The 16,755-nt window shown below is 42.4% G+C and overlaps 1 protein-coding gene across 3 annotated transcripts in view; it reads right to left on the bottom strand.

The window, feature by feature from the left end:
- The window catches only part of RCBTB2 (RCC1 and BTB domain containing protein 2), a 58,117-nt gene extending 55,220 nt beyond the window's left edge, over positions 1-2,897 (bottom strand). For all 3 annotated transcript variants that reach the window (XM_037152043.2, XM_053665444.1, XM_053665443.1), the window contains exon 1: positions 2,764-2,897. The gene's annotated coding sequence lies outside the window, so the exon portion shown is untranslated. The remainder of the gene's footprint in view (positions 1-2,763) is intronic.
- Positions 2,898-16,755: the final 13,858 nt, after the last annotated feature.

Raw genomic sequence — 16,755 nt, 5'->3', positions numbered from 1 at the left:
TCAACGCCAGGAAACCTCAACTGTAGTATTATATTAGGGGCATTCTAATTTCAGTTTTGCCAAGTAGTAAAACCAAAACTAAATATGACAGTCTCTTAAAGGCATAAGCAATTCTCATGGTTACCTACATTTCTAGTTCTAGATCAAGTCTTTGATACGTAAACATGGTGTTTATAATCTATGTAAGTAAAGTACCTGAAAGGAAACACATTTTGCTTTCTAAAATCATTTCTCTTCACCAGCCTCTTTCTCTAAGCATCCTTTAACAATGGACAGAAATGTAGTTAGTCTTGTTTGGTTCATTCAAAAGTCTCTAAGAGCAATAATTTAATACCTTAAAGCATGACATCAGACTAGGTGAATCTTCGACACATTTTCAAATAAAGAAAAGTAATAACCACTCTTTGAAAACAACTTCACAAGCCATACACAGTCAGAAGTTCATTAAAAAGAAATTGCAAAGCATAGTAAAATGTGAAAAAATACATATAATTTTTCTCAACACATCTATAATATTCCTTTGGCTAGTCTCTTCCACATAAGAGCCCCATCTCTTAATTTGATATGCAGAGTTAAACTGTAAAACCCTGAATAACTAACTAAATCCAATTTGGAAAAATACTTTTTTACCTATAGATTATAAAAGATGACTACATTTTCCACAATGGTCATGCTATGGGCCCCCTTGAAAGACATGGTAGAGAATGTCAAGGAACATTTTCTCCCAGAAAGACATTTAACTCTAAAAACAAATTCTCTATTGTTTATCCTTCAGACCCACAGTAACCATGCTGTTTAAAATTGCAATCAACATGTGCACTACCAGTCCCTTTCTTTGTTCTCTTTTTTCATAGCAGTTATAATTTTCTAACATTAAAAATGATTGTTGTTAATTATTCTTTGCTAGAATGTAAGTTCCAGAAAAAAACAGATCTTTGTCTGTTTGGTTCACTGACATATCCTGAACACCTAGCCAGGATCTGACACAAAGCAATCACTCAATAAATGTTTGTTAAATGAATGAATAAGTGAAACCAAGTTGAGGGTTCACCGCCAAATATTTCTGCAGTCAGATTCAATTTCATTTATACAATTACCAAATATCCACTGAGATCTGATTATGGAGGAGCCAGATCATACACTTACAAAAATATAATAAAGTAGTAAGTGCCAAGTAGAGCAGAGTAAGAGGTTGGAGAGGAAAAACAGTGGCTAAGAGGTACCACCTCCCTAAAATGATGGCAATTGTTTTGAGACTAATAAAGTTGAGTGCCATGCGAATTTGGATGGAGAGGGAAAGTAAGCTTTGGACATGGGCAAAATAGGGAATGCTTAGGCCCTAAGGCTTGAGGAGGCCCAAAAAGGCAACCAGGTATGCGTGGTGAGAGTGGGGTGTGCAATAACATATTTCAACTGATAATATGTAGAGACTACCGTATGCCCTGTAAAATACAATAGAAGTACATTTAACCTAGGGTATTCAGATTCTCTGATAGTAAGTGTTTCTTCTGTTCCAGCCCCCAAATGTCTGTATCAGCACATCATATAAGATTACAGGGCCCACAGTAATGACACTGTGAAAAATGTCCCAAGCAGCCCTAGGAGTCAGGAAACTAACTTAAGCACCTTCCCCCAAGTAAGGTGCAAAACCACGCAGAAAGTTAGTACTAGTAGGGTGTAAGGCCAGGAGACTCAATAAACATTAGTGACTGTCACTTCCCGAACTTTGGGAGAAAGAGCTTTCTATGACACTATTTGTGAATTTTACCATTTTCGTGCTTTCATTCAGCTCGGACAGAGATTAAGTCGCCAAGCGCAGTACCAGGCAGTCCTATAACATCTATGCTGTTACAGTCCTTGACTACAACTGTTACAAAGTTTTATGTAATTTCCCAAAGAACGAACGCAAAAAGTTCACTCTGAACTCGTCTTCCTACTCAAGCAGGAAGTTCTTTCTACACCAAGGAGGGCACTTGGAAGGTTATCAGCATTTGAAAATATTTCCGAGTCTGCGACGAGCAATTATCTTCTGGTTTAAAACAACGACTTCTCCCCACCCCTTCCACTTCAGTTTCAAAACAGCTTCGCCTTATCGTGGTCAAACTTTCTGCACTAGCAGTCTAAATCACGACCAAAAGTCGAAGGCATAATGAGTTAGCCTGTTCGGAGCCAGGGACTAGGTAATTAGATTGATGGGACGGGAGCCCAGGGCCCTGGGAACAGATACAAAAAGACCAGAAGTCTGCTTGTGGGAAGGGAGAGAGAAACTCTTGAGGCAGACGCCCCACCCGAAGCTCAGGACACCCTGTAGCCAGGCTGGCCCAAAGAGGGAAGTATCCTGGCAGGCAGTAATCCTGAGGCAACCCAAACACAACCCTAAATGGCACAGACAACACCACCAGCAGCCTCGCTAGTGCGCGGCTGCCTCTGCGTGCAGCCTGGGTGGGGCACAATCCTGGAGTCGTTAGTCCGGCCCCGTTAGCAGGTTTGCGCAGGCGCAGCGACACCTTGGCCCAGGCCCTGGTAGTGGTGTAGCCCACAGACCGGCGCCTAGGCCTAGCTAGCGCAATTGCGGTTGTGCAGACAGTTTGGCCCTCGGTTTGGGCAAGACCGTGCACCCACGGGCTGCTTCACAGCGACTGCGTCGCCCCGAGTATTCCGGCAGCAAGGGCGGAAAGGTGGCCCGCCCCGCGGTATCAGAGATTGGCCGGATTCTACCCCCGCGCCCCCTCCTAATTTTCTGTGTGGTCCCCTAATCCGTACCTCAGCGCTGGCCCAAGCTGTATCTGCTCCGCCTCCTGCGTCCTTGTTACCGCCCAGTGGGAACTAGAGCTGCGAAGGCTTGGCACCTCCCCTTGCAGTGGCCTGGCTTCGGAGGGATGTGCTCCGGTGCCCAGCAGACCAGGGAGGGGAAAGGAGAGGAGCGCACTGGAGGAGAGGGAGTTGGGGAAGACGCCCTGCCCCTCCTCTCCTGCCTGGCTGCTCACGGCCACCCCCACCCATTCCGCGCGACCCACCCCTTCCTATGGAAGGGACCCCTAAGACTGGACATCGCCTCCCGCGATGGATCATATATGTTCTTTTATCAGATATTTCCAATTGGGACACCACCAACATTTTCGGTGGCTCTGGTCCCCAAAATCTTGGAAATTTGGAGATGCCTAATTCTTGAACGTGAGGCAATGTATGATGCTGTGAACAACCTTTTCTACAGTCCCTCTGTCCCGGCTTTCCTAGAGGTGGTAGGTACCTCATTAGGGATCTCAAATAGATTTTCAACAGTTTCCCCCTTGTTTTTACTTCACTAAAGTGGAACTGAAGTCCTGTACCCTTCTAGTACAAAGCCTGAAATAATAAATGATGTGTGCTGAGGAGGTGAACTGAGTTACTTTGGGATCAAGATCTGGAACTATACTGTCCCTTTAGAAATTCGCGGTAATATCTTGTATCACACTACATACACTTCTGTTGGCTTTAGTAGATTTTAGTAAATTGCACCACAGCTTTATAATGTTCAATAATTTCTGTCACATTACTACACTTAACCTGAGTGGATTTTCATCAAATGTTCCACAATGAATATTATTAGCTGTTCCTATCAAAGAAGCTGATGCCTTATACGACGGATACTAGCTTTTAAAAGAGGACACAGGTTCAACGTTTAAATAATTTGACAAAACTAGCACGGCCAGATAGAATAACTGACATTTAAATCCAGAGTGACCATGTCTGTCTTTTGTTAGCTTTGGCTTTTGTCATTTCACCAAAAAATGACATTTTATTGGGAAAATTCTAGAATGTCTAGGTGCCCTTATTGCAGCTGATACAGGTGAAATTTATGCCCATTATCAAAGCATAGTCCACTGAGCTCCAGAAGGAGACATGCAATTGTTTGTACAGAATGTAAGTAGGGCAGAAGTTTCTATGTATGTCATTGCCTAAGACAAACTTTTCCCTTGAAACAATCAGTTACTTTTTGGCCTTTAAATGTAACCTGTGACATAACCATAACTGAAAGGAGAGCTTGGAGTTTTAATTTTCAAAAGGGTAATTAGCCCTTCCTTCAACAGTAATTACCCAAGCGACTGGAGAGCCAGACTAAGAAAAGCAGGCTCAGGTGAGTAGGCATTAATATCACTCAACATACCTTCCTTATACTTGGGTTGTTTTATATTTCTCTAGACTGTGAAGTTCTTGAGAGCATAGATCGTGCCTTGTTAATTTCTGTATCACAAAATGCATCATAGATGTTTTTGAAATCAAGTTACATTCATTACATACCTTTATTTCCTCAAATATGCATCCATGCTACATTTAGAGACCTCAGTATAAACATGAGTCCACTGTCTACTCTCATTTTAAATGGTTTGTGCCATCTGGGCTTGACTGCCTGAATAAACTGACATCTTAAGAATGGTAGATATCAAATCCAGAAAGGCTTGAGGTCACCTTTTCTTATGACTTGATCAGCTTTCTCCTTCCTCTTTTCTTTATGGCACAACTGTATAACACTGAGTCTGTGTTGAAAAATCTACTGACTTTGCCCTGGCCGGTGTAGCTCAGTGGATTAAGCGTGGGCCTGTGAACCAAACAACTGTGGTTCAATTCCCAATCAGGGCACATGCCTGGGTTGCAGGCCAATTCCCAGCAGGGGACTCATGAGAGGCAACCATACATTGATATTTCTCTCCTTCTCTCCTTCCCTTCCCCTCTAAAAATAAATAAATAAAATTTTACAATTCAAAAAAAAATCTACTGACTTCTTCTGTTCAGAAAATCTCATTACCTCAGAAGTTAAAATTCAACAAGTTTAGAGTTGATTGATTAAACAAGAATTATTTCTAATTCAAACACTCATGATATTTACCACTTTTTCCCTTAATCCAGACTGCTTTGTATTTAAGGCATTGTAAGGGGCTTGAGTCATTATTTAGAGAGCAAAACTACAGAAAAACCACTTTCATACAGAATGTAACAAATCAACCTACATAAAAATTCTTTTCCTGCAGTAATGATACTCCTTTACAAATTTGTATTTCCTTTTTAAAGATTTAGCTATTTTTAAATTAAAATAGATACTTTTTAAATTTTTAAATTAATTTTGAGAGAGAGAGAGAGAGAGACATTGATTTGTTGTTCCAATTATTTATGCAGTCATTGGTTGCTTCTTATATGTGCTCTGACCAAGGATTGAACACACCACCTTGGCATACTAAGATGATACTCTAACCAACTGAGCTACCAAGCCAGGGCTAAAATAGATACTTTGTTAAAGGTCCTGAGATTATTTCTAAATGATGACATATTATAATGTGGACTTTCTCTGGTTTCTAGGACTGACACATATTGTTAGTGGGAAACTTAATATTAAGATGTGATTACAGAGATTTCAACAGGTATAGTCCCAGAATATAAAAAGGGAAACTTCCTGTAACAAATCTGACCTCAGGAGCAACTGGGGTATGGGAAGAAAATGTTAGACATTCTATATTTTTATCTGAATTAAGAAATCAAGGGAGATCCAATGTGATAATGGATTGTCAACAAGTTATACTACACTTACCTCCTCCCAGTACCAAACTGGAATTACAACTACAATATAGAACAATCAGTCTGAATAACCAACTGAAGACTAGTTGAGCAGAAGTCTTAAAACCAAGTACTTAGAGATGAAACCACACAGAGACTAGTAGGAAGGGCGTAGATGCCAAAAGGGCTGATCACATACCAATGTGAGGCAACTGAGAATCCAGAAGGATATCACAACTGCAAAGATTCCTCTTAGGAGTGAGGGGGTCTCAACCCCATTCTGGGGTCCCCAGCCTGGAGCACCAGAGCCAGGAAGAGGAACCCACATAACATCTGGCTATGAAACTCAGTAGGAATTCTGTCCATCAGAGATGGGAGTCTGCTAGAAACCCAGGCACACTCTTAATGGGCCAGCACACAAAATCTAGCTCTCACCCACTTAACCTAGGATCCAGCAGAGGGAGGATGGCTCACAATGGACAAGTCACAAGAAGAGAGACTGGATTGTGTGGCTCCAAGGAGGGAACTAAAGGAACAGCCACCAAGTTTCCTGTGCTTAGTCCTTCTACCATACCACCCACAGATGACATCTTTCTTGGGTAGAGTGCTCTCCTCCATATGGCATCAGCCTAGGGGAATGCAATAACCTCACCTCTCTGACTTCCTATTTCCCTACCCTGCTGAGCTCACACCCTGCAGACTTGTCAGCTGCCCAGATTTAGAGGTCTGGGTAGACTCGGGGGATGGCAGAGACTGAGTTGCGTGGCTCTGGGGTGTCACATATACCTTTGCACAAACCTGACTTATGCCATCCCCCCATGGAGGTTCACTAGTTTCACCCTCCCAACTCCCAGCAATTCTGCCTTTTCCAGCTCTGGCTCTTGAAGAGGTCTGGGCAGAATATAGGACAGACTGGGGAGTGTGGCACTAGGGCCATGTTCCCTTTCCACACTGAAGAGGACCACCATTCCTGTGCAGAGTCCAAACTTCACACAGCCATATCTTGATCTGTTTGGCCCTATTAAACTCCACTGGCCTCATCTTAATGATTTCCTGAACCCTGCCCTACCACAAAGCTCACCTGGTGGGTGACAACTGGTCTTTGTATAGTCTGGGACTTTTGCTGAGTGGCCTCAGACCAGCACTGGCTCCAAGTTTGAATCTGTCAATGTGATGAACACCACTCAACCCTGGTGACTCACTGCGAAGTTTCCCCATGCAACTTGTATAGTGCTAGAGGCTCTTTCAATGACTGAGTCTAATAGGCAGATGGCAGGTAGAGGCAGGCAGAGGTGGATCTTGAGATAACTTGGGCCTTTTACTGACCTCTACCCCATCTTAGTGTTTGTGGAAGCCAGCCTAGTGTGCAGCTTGGCTCTTCCCATACACTAGATCCAGAAGAGGCAGCCACAAACAATGGATTGCTCTGTAGCACCAAACAAATTGCCCAGGGTCAGTCACAGGCAGCCTCTGACAATGACCTGCACCAGAGTCCCTCCTAAGAGGCTCCAGAACCAACATACCCAGTGGCAGGCTTCAGACCACATAGAGCAGGACCCAATTAACTCCACAAGAAGAAAATTCAAAGGTTGACCTCAACAGGCCCCAGACCCTGCTGAAATGAATTCTGCTTCATATGGTCAGCAACTACACAGCAAATCATTAACTATGGTAGGAGTCAGTCCTCACAGTAGCCAGCATACAGGTTGACCCCATGCACAGACAGGCCAATGGCAATCAAGACTCAACTACAACAGGAGGGCTCACATAAGCCACACAATGGACATTACTGAAGTACCCAGCACAGGTGATCAGGGTGCCTCTGGGTTCAGCAGGACACCTAGTACATAAGGCCACCCTACCAGCACTGGAAGACAAAACAGATCTACTTAATATGCAGAAACAAATACAGAGCAACAACCAAAATGAGGAGGGAAAGAAACATACCTCAAATGAAAGAACAGGAGAAAGCTCCAGGGAAAGAACTAAGTGAAACAGAGGCAAGCTAGCCACCAGCAAAACAATGGTTATAATGATGCTAAAGGAACTAAGAAAGAACTTCAACAGCATAAAAAAGGACATAGGAACCATAAAAAAGGCCAGTCAGACATGAGTACTAGAAGGCATAAAGTAGTACAGTAGATGAAACAGAGGATGGAATCAGTGATGTGGGTGACAGGGTAGGAAGAAACACCCAACCAAAGCAACAAAGAGGAAAAAGAAATTTTAAAAAAGCAGATAATTTAAGAAACTTTTAGGATAACATGAAGCATACCAATATCTGTGTCACAGGAGAACTAGAAGAAGAAGAGAGCAATGGATTCAGAACCTATCTGAAGAAATAACAACTGAAAACTTTCCTAACCTGGTGAAAGAAAAAGACACACAAGTCCTGCAAGTGCAGGGTCCTAAACAAGATGAACACAAAGAGGCCCACACTAGGACACATCACAGTTAAAATGACAAAGGTTAACCACAATGAGATGAATGTCTCACACTGATCAGAATGGCTATCATTAACAAATCAACACAGTGCTGGCTAGGTTGTGGAGAAAAGAGATCCTTGTGCACTGTTGGTGGGAATGCAGACTGGTGCAGTCACTGTGAAAAATAGTATGGAATTTCCTCAGAAAACTAAAAATGAAACTGCCTTTTGATTCAGTGATTCCACTGCTGGGATTACAGTCTAAGAATCTCAAAACACCCATGCAAGAGAACTTATGTACCCCGATTTTTATAGCAGAACAATTTACAATGACCAAATGCTAGAAACAACCTAAGGACCCATCAGTAAATGAGTGGGTCAAAAAACTGTGGTACATTTTACATAATGGAATACTTTGCAGAAGAAAGAAAAAGGAAGGAATTCCTATCCCTTGTGACAGCATGGGTAGAACTGGAGAGTATTATGCTAAATGAAATAAAGCAAGGAGGTAGAAGACAAATACTGTACAATCTCACCTATAAGCAGAACATAGTCAAAACAAACTAGTCAAGCAAAACAAACAAATGAGCAAACAAAAAGAACTAGAGACAGAAAGTAAAGAACAAACTAACAGTGACCAGAAAATAGGAAAAGGGACATAATGGGGGAAAGAATGGGAAGGGTCAAGTCAAGGACAATGTACAAAGGATCCATGGGCATGGACAATAGGGTGGGGATTGTCTCTGGGAGTGGGGATTTGACTGGCAAGAAAAGAGCAACAGGGGAAAATGGGGAAAACTGTAACTGAACAACAATTAAAAAATGGCAAAGGTTAACAGAGAGAGAAGCTTTTTGTAAAAATATATTTTATTGATTATGCTATTATGGTTGTTCCATTCCCCCCTTTATTCCCCTCTGCTGTGCACACCACCTCGTACCTACATTCTCCCTCCCTTACTTCATGTCCATGGGTTGTACATATAAGTTCTTTTGCTTCTACATTTCCTATACCATTCCTAACCTCCCCCTGTCTATTTTCTGCCTACCACTTATGCCACTTACTCCCTGCACCTTTTACCCCATTTCCCCATTCCCTTCTACTCTGATAAGCCTCCATGTGATCTCCATTTCTGTGATTCCATTCTTGTTCTAGTTGTTTGCTTAGTTCATTTTTGTTTTTGGTTTAGTTTGTTTAGTTTTGCTTGTTGATAGCTGTGAGTTTGTTGTCATTTTACTGTTCCTATTTTGAACTTTTTTTTCTTAGAGAAGTCCCTTTAACATTTCACATAATAAAGGCTTGGTGATCATGAACTCCTTTGATTTGACTTTATCTGGGAAGAACTTTATCTGTCCTTCTATTCTAAACAATAGCTTTGCTGGATAGAGCAATCTTGGATGTAGGTCCTTGTCTTTCATGACTTTAAATACTTCTTGCCAGACTCTTCTAGCCTGCAACATGTCTTTTGAGAAATCAGCTGACAGTCTTACAGGTAGATAACTCCTTTGTAGGTAACTGTCTCATTTTCTCTTGCTGCTTTTAAGATTCTCTCCCTATCTTTAATCTTGGCTAATGTAATTATGATGTGCTTTGGTGTGTGCTTCCTTGGGTCCAACTTCTTTGGGACTCGCTGTGCTTCCTAGACTTCCTGGAAGTCTATTTCTTTGCCAGATTGGGGAAGTTCTCCTTCATTATGTTTTCAATTTCTTGCTCTTTCTCTTCTCCTCTGGCACCCCTACAATTTGGATGTTGAAATATTTAAAGTTGTCCCATTTTTCTGAGGCAAAATGGCGATGGAGTAGAACGGAGCAGACAAGGGAGAGAATACTGTCTGATCGGTGGAGAAGTGCAGGCAGCCAGCAGTTAGTTACTCAGCATATATGAATATAAGGGACCAGAAATCTTGATGGTCACTGAGAATCCAGATGGTAGGGAGACGGTGGCAGTACAGTAGAGTTTTGAGGATGGAGCAAAGACAGGAACAGCAGGGACTTTCGGCGGGGTGCACAGTCTGGGGACCAGTGCCCAGTGTGCAGCGTGTCTGGGTCGGCGTCCAGCGCTCTGGACCGGCTCCTGGTGCATCTCCCTCAGATTCATCGCAAGACCTGGGCCTGCCAAAGGGACCAGAAAAAAGACAGGAGCAAAAGGGTCTTCGGCCGGTGCACAGTCTGGGGATGAGTGTCCAGGCACACAGTGCACCTGGGCGGGCGCCCAGCGTGTCTAGGTCAGTGCCCAGTGCTCAAAATGGCTTCTGGTGCATCTCCCTCAGACTCTTTGGGAGTCCTGGACCTGCCAAAGGGTCCTTGGGAGAGAGCTGGGACCCTCAGCTCCCTCCCTTTCCAGCCAAGAAAGGTTGAGCGCTGGGAGAGACTTGTTTGCTAGAGTTTGCAGAGAGGGTGCTAAGGACAAAGGGTTGAGATCAACCGCAGACTCTGTGGTCACCAGCCCCAGGGAACTGAGAGGCACTGTGTGGGGCTCTGACTCCGATAGGCCCAGCCGCCTGTCTGCTCCCCACCCAGCCTGGCAGCGAACCCGAGGTTGGGCAGAGGGCCTAGAATTCTCCCACAGAACTGGGGCGGGACTGTGCTAGATCCTGTGGGAACCAGGCAGCCTGGCCAGCACAGGTGCCTGCGTGCCCCACAACCCAACACACAGTGGTAACCCCTGGGAAAAGAGCACTGTAAGGAAGTCCTAGATCCCCATCATAGAAAGATGGGGAGAGGCGGCGACTATTTGGCTCCTCAGAGAGGGCTTGCAGAAACAACACAGTAATAGTCCCTCAGCCTGATGCAGCCATAAAAACCAGTTTGGATAGTGTGAAACCAACAAGTGATGTTTCTTTTTTTTTTTTTAAGTAATCTGTTATTCATTTAATTTTATTATTATTTTATTTTTCAATACTTTTTTCCTCTTTTTCATTTTATTCCTTCTTCCTTTCTTTCCAAACTTATTGCTCCTTCCTCCATTCTCCTGCCTTTTTTTCTTTTTCCTTTCCTTTTCTTTTCTTTCTTTTACCCACAAGAGACACAAACACCTTGAAACTGCAAAAAGACTACAGCTGGACCCAAAGAAGAGGCTTCCCAACATAGAGTTAGAGAGACAAATTTCACTTTGCTATAGGAGAGAAGCCACAAGTTGCTGCATATTTGTATAATTATTAATTTTTTCCCATTATTCTCACATCTTTTATATTTTAATAATATCTTTGTATTCCTCCTCTTTCTGTATAGGCTTCTTTGCCTTGGCTGGTTATATGGTATCATTTGACAGGTTTCCCCTGTTCTCTCTTCCAGTGTATTGCTAATTTTCTATTCTTCATGTCACTTGTGTTCCTTTAGCATACTACCCAAAGTTCCATACCCCTTATTCAGACAGAACACATTGAGTCTGCCATATGATTGTTACTCTAATATTATTGTAAATAATAGCTGTTCTATACAACTGTAAATAGTTCACAACACATCTCCCAGATCTTAGCCCACTTCACAGTTTCCTGAATTCTATTACTGGAGTAATTAACTCTATTTGCTCATACACTACACACATTTACTATCCTTTACTCTCACCTTACCCCAGAATCTGACCAACTGCAACATCACTGCTTTCTAGATACAACTCACTAGTCTCTCCTCCTCAACAAGAGACTTGTCTTGTGTTCATCCTCTTTTAAAAGTGGCAAGTTGGGTTGAAGATTACGGTTAATACTATATATAGCCTAAAGATCTTCTATCTCTTCTCTACCGACTGTGAGTGTAGATATCATAAAATACTTATTCACTGTCATAAACCATTTTGCCTCCCCCTCCAACTGATCAAACACAAAAAAGGAATAGGTGGAAGTGAAGAATGAAAGAATAACCAACAGACACTGCACCGCTGAATTTCACAGGCATTCCACCACAGAAGTTCACACCATGAAACCAGGTAGTCAGCACAGATCAATTTAAGAAGCTGAGGCTAGGATGCTGGGAAGATGGCGACTGGGGAAGATGGAGCTGGGCTAGCTCCTGTACTCATGGGTGAAAATCCTGGCAGATCTATAGAGAAACAGCACAATAAACCATTGGTTACCCAGCATTTGTGAAATTAAAAGACCAGAGATTGTGACCGATGCTGAAACACCAGATGGCGGCAGAGTCAGCTACTGGAGCTGGGTCTCACGCGGCCCCTGTGCTGCCGCCAGAGCAACAGGCCTGGGAGCCGGGGAGTCAGGTCCGGGAGCCGGACACTCCAAGCCCCTTTGACGGTCCTGGGAGACAGAGGAGTCAGGAACCGGAGCGGAGACATTCTTGGCCCTTGTGCTGATGCAATAGCTACCGGCCTGGGCAACAGAAGGGTCAGTTGCAGGAGCTGGGACACCAAAGGCCCCTGTGACGCCACCATTGAGACAGGGCTGAGCCCTGAGGAGCCAGCTACGGGAGCCCGGACATTCTCAGCTCCTGTGCTGCTGCCATAGCGACGGGACTGGATGCTGGGGAGTCAGGTACGGAAGCCGGGAGTCTTCAAACCCCTGGGACAGCCCTGGGTGGCAGAGGAGCCAGCTACTGGAGAGAAACATTCTCAGCCCCTGTGCCGCTGCCATAGCGACGGGACTGGATGCCAGGGAGTCAGGTATGGAAGCCGGAACGCTCCAAACACCTGTGACGGCCATGGGCGGCAGAGGAGGCAGCTACGGGAGCCAGGACGTACTCAGCCCTGGGGCCACTGCCATAGCGACTGGACTGGACGCTGGGGAATCAGGTACGGGAGCCGGGACACTCCAAACCCCTGTGACGGCCCTGGGTGGCAGAGGAGCAGGCTACATGAGCGAAACATTCTCAGCCCCTGTGCCACTGCCATAGTGATGGGACTAGACGCCAGGGAGTCAGGTATGGAAGCCAGGACACTCAAACACCTGTGACGGCCCTGGGCCACAGAGGAGCCAGATACAGGAGCCGGGACATTCCCAGCCTCTGTGACGCTGCTGTAATAATGGGCCTGGGTGCTTGAGGAGGCGGCTACTAGAGCCGGGACATTCAGCAGTGGTAGGCGACCAACGCAGGGACCAGCGTGAGGACCGTGAGACTAGGTGGAGAAGAAGAACATCAAGAAACTTCAAGGAGTCTGCACCTCTGAACTTCACAAGGATCATACCACAGAAGTTCACACCATAAAACCAGGGTTTCAGAACAGATCAATTTTAGAAGCAGAGACTAACAAGAAGACTCTCAAACAATGGGAAGACGAAGAAACAATCCCCAAATGAAAGAAAAAGCAGAAACTTCAGAAAGAATGTTAGATGAAATAGACGCTGATCAACTATCAGATAGTGAATTCAAAGCACTGGTTATTATGAAGTTCAAAGAGCTCACAGTGAACTACTAGAAACTACAGGGAAACTACAATGATCTCTCTGCAAACTACAGCAACATGAAAAAGGAAATGGAAATTATCAGCAAGAGACAAGAGGAAATGAAGAATAAAATATCCAAATTGAAGAACACAGTAGAAAGTTTCCAAAGTAGGATAGATGAAGCGGGAGGATAGCATTAGTGAGTTGGAGGACAAGGTAGAAAGCATCTCACAGAAAAGCAAGAAAATGAAAAGAGGATCAGAAAGAATGAAGAGGGATTAAGAGAAATGCAAGACAATATGAAACCTAATAATATCCTAATAATAGGAATACCAGAAGGAGAAGAAGAAGAAGAAGGGATAGAAAATGTATTTGAATGAGTAATGAGAGAAAATTTTTCTATTTTGATAAGAAAAAAAGTCTCACAAATCCAGGAATCACAGAGAATCCCAATCAAGAGGAATCCAAGGAGGCCCACTTCAAGACACATCATCATCAAAATGGCAAAATTCCAAGACAAAGAGAGAATCGTAAAGGCAACAAGGGAGAAAAAGGAAATAACATACAAGGGAGCCCCAATAAGATTAGCTACTGACTTCTCAGTGGAAACACTTCAAGCAAGAAGAGAATGGCATGAAATATTGCAAGTAATGAGAACCAGAGGCTGACAACCAAGGCTACTTTACCCAGCAAGGCTCTCAATCAAGGTAGAAGGCCAAATAAAGAGCTTCCAAGACAAAAGAAGCCTAAAAGAATATGCCTCCACCAAACCAGCTCTACAAGAAATACTAAAAGGACTGCTTTAAGGGAAGGAAGGATAAGAGGGAGACAGAGAGGAACACAGGTACAAAAATGGCAATGAATAAGTACATATCAATAATAACCTTAAACGTAAATGGATTAAGTGCTCCAAACAAAAGAAACAGAATAGCGCAATGGATAAGAAAGAATGACCCACACATATGCTGCCTACAAGAAACCCACCTCAGGACAAAAGACCATCAAAGACTAAAAGTGAAAGGCTGAAAACAAGTTTTCCAAGCAAACGGACAAGAAAAAAAAGCTGGGGTAGCAATTCTCATATCGAACAAAATAGACTTCAAAAAAAAGGCCATAAAGAGAGACCCAGAAGGTCACTTCATTATACTCAAGGGAAGAATCCACCAAGAAGACAAAACATTGTAAACATATATGCACCAAACATAGGGGCACCCAAATATATCAAGAAAATCTTAGAGGACTTCAAGATAGATATTGACAGCAACACAATTATAGTAAAGGATTTTAACACCCCACTATAAAAAATGGACAGATCTTCCAAACAAATTATCAACAAAGATATTGTGGCGTTAAACAACACCCTAGATGAAATGGAGTTAACTGATATATATAGAGCCCTTCATCCCAAAGAAGCTAAATACACATTCTTTTCAAATGCACATGGAACATTTTCAAAGATAGACCACATGATAGGACACAAAATGAGCCTCAAAAAATTCAAGAATATTGAAATCATACCAAGCATCTTTTCTGACCACAAGGGACTGAAATTAGAAACCAACCCCAAAGAAAAAAACTCAAAGCACCCAAAATCATGGAGACTGAATGGTATGCTATTAAACAACAAATGGGTAAGAATGAAATTAGGGAAGAAATCAAAACGTTTCATGAAACAAATGAAAATGATCTCACAACAACCCAAAACTTATGGGACACAGCGAAGGCAGTCATGAGAGAAAAGTTTATAGCCATACAGGCCTACCTAAAGAAAATAGAAACATTTCAAACAAACAACCTCACCCTACGACTGCAAGAACTCAAGAAACAACAACAAAGACAGCCCAGAGCAAGCAGAAGGAAGGAAATAACCAAGATTAGAGAGGAATTAAATGACAAAGAAACTAAAAGCACAATTTTAAGGATCAATGAATCCAGGAGTTGGTTCTTTGAGAAGATAAACAAAATAGACAAGCCTTTAAGTAGGTTCATCAAGAAAAGAAGAGAGAGGACACAAATAAACAAAATCAGAAACAAAAGAGGAGAGATTACACCTGATACCACAGAAATAGAAGGGATTGTAAGACATTACTATGAAGAAATGTATGCCAAGAAATTTGAAAACCTAGGGGAAATGGACACATTTCTAGAAAATACAATCTTCCAAAACTCAGTGAAAAAGAAGCAAAAAATCTAAATACACCAATAACAGCAAAAGAAATTAAAGCAGTAATCAAAAAACTCCCATCACACAAAAGCCCTGGACCAGATGGTTTCACAGGAGAATTCTACAAAGCATTTAAGGAAGAGCTAACCCCTATTCTCCACAGACTATTCCAAGAAATCCAGAAGGATGGAAAACTCCCAAATTCTTTTTATGAAGCCAGCATCATCTTAATTCCAAAACCAGATAGAGACACAACAAAGAAAGAAAATTTCAGGCCAATATCGCTGATGAACACAGATGCTAAAATCCTCAACAAAATATTGGCAAATTGCATCCAACAATATATCAAAAAGATCATATACCATGATCAGGTGGAATTCATCCCTGGGATGCAAGGATCGTTCAATATTCACAAATCAGTAAATGTAATAGATCAAATAAACAGAAGCAAAGAAAAAATCACATGATCATATCAATAGATACAGAAAAAGCTTTTGATAAGGTACAACACCCATTTATGATAAAAAACACTCAGCAAAGTGGGAATACAGGGAGCATTTCTCAAAATAATAAAGGCCATATATGAGAGACCTACAGCCAATATCATACTCAATGGGCAAAAACTAAAAGCTTTTACACTAAGATCAGGAACAAGACAAGGTTGTCCACTTTCACCATTTCTATTCAATATAGTATTAGAAGTTTTAGCCACAGCATTCAGGCAAGAAAAGGAAATAAAAGGTATCCAAATAGGAAAGGAGGAAGCAAAACTGTCACTCTTTCCAGATGACATTATAGCGTACATGGAAAATCCTATAGACTCTACCCAAAAACTGCTCAAACTAATTAATGAGTTTGGCAAAACAGCTGGTTACAAAGTCAATATCCAGAAATCAAAGGCATTTTTGTACACCAAGAGTGAATCAGCAGAAGCAGAAATAAAGAAATAAAATCTCATTCAATATAGCAAAAAGAAAAATAAAATATCTGGGAATAAACCTAACTAAGGAGGTAAAAAACCTGTATGCAGGAAACTACACAGCACTGAAGAAAGAAATCAGGGAAGACACAAACAAATGGAAACATATACCTTGCTCATGGATTGGAAGAATTAACATCATCAAAATGTCCTTACTATCCAAAGCAATTTACAGATTGAATGCAATACCTATTAAAGTACCAATGGCATATTTCACAGACATAGAACAAACACTTTGAATATTTATATGGAACCATAAATGACCCTGAATAGCAGCTGCTCTTTTGAGAAAGAAGAATAAAGTAGGGGGGATCACAATACGTGATAT

Source organism: Artibeus jamaicensis, unplaced genomic scaffold (genome assembly GCF_021234435.1).
Source record: "Artibeus jamaicensis isolate MK-2021 breed Jamaican fruit bat unplaced genomic scaffold, CSHL_Jam_final contig_414, whole genome shotgun sequence".
NCBI classification, from domain to species: Eukaryota; Metazoa; Chordata; class Mammalia; order Chiroptera; family Phyllostomidae; genus Artibeus; species Artibeus jamaicensis.
Note: the sequence above shows the minus strand (reverse complement) of the source record. Positions and strands in the feature narration are given on the sequence as shown.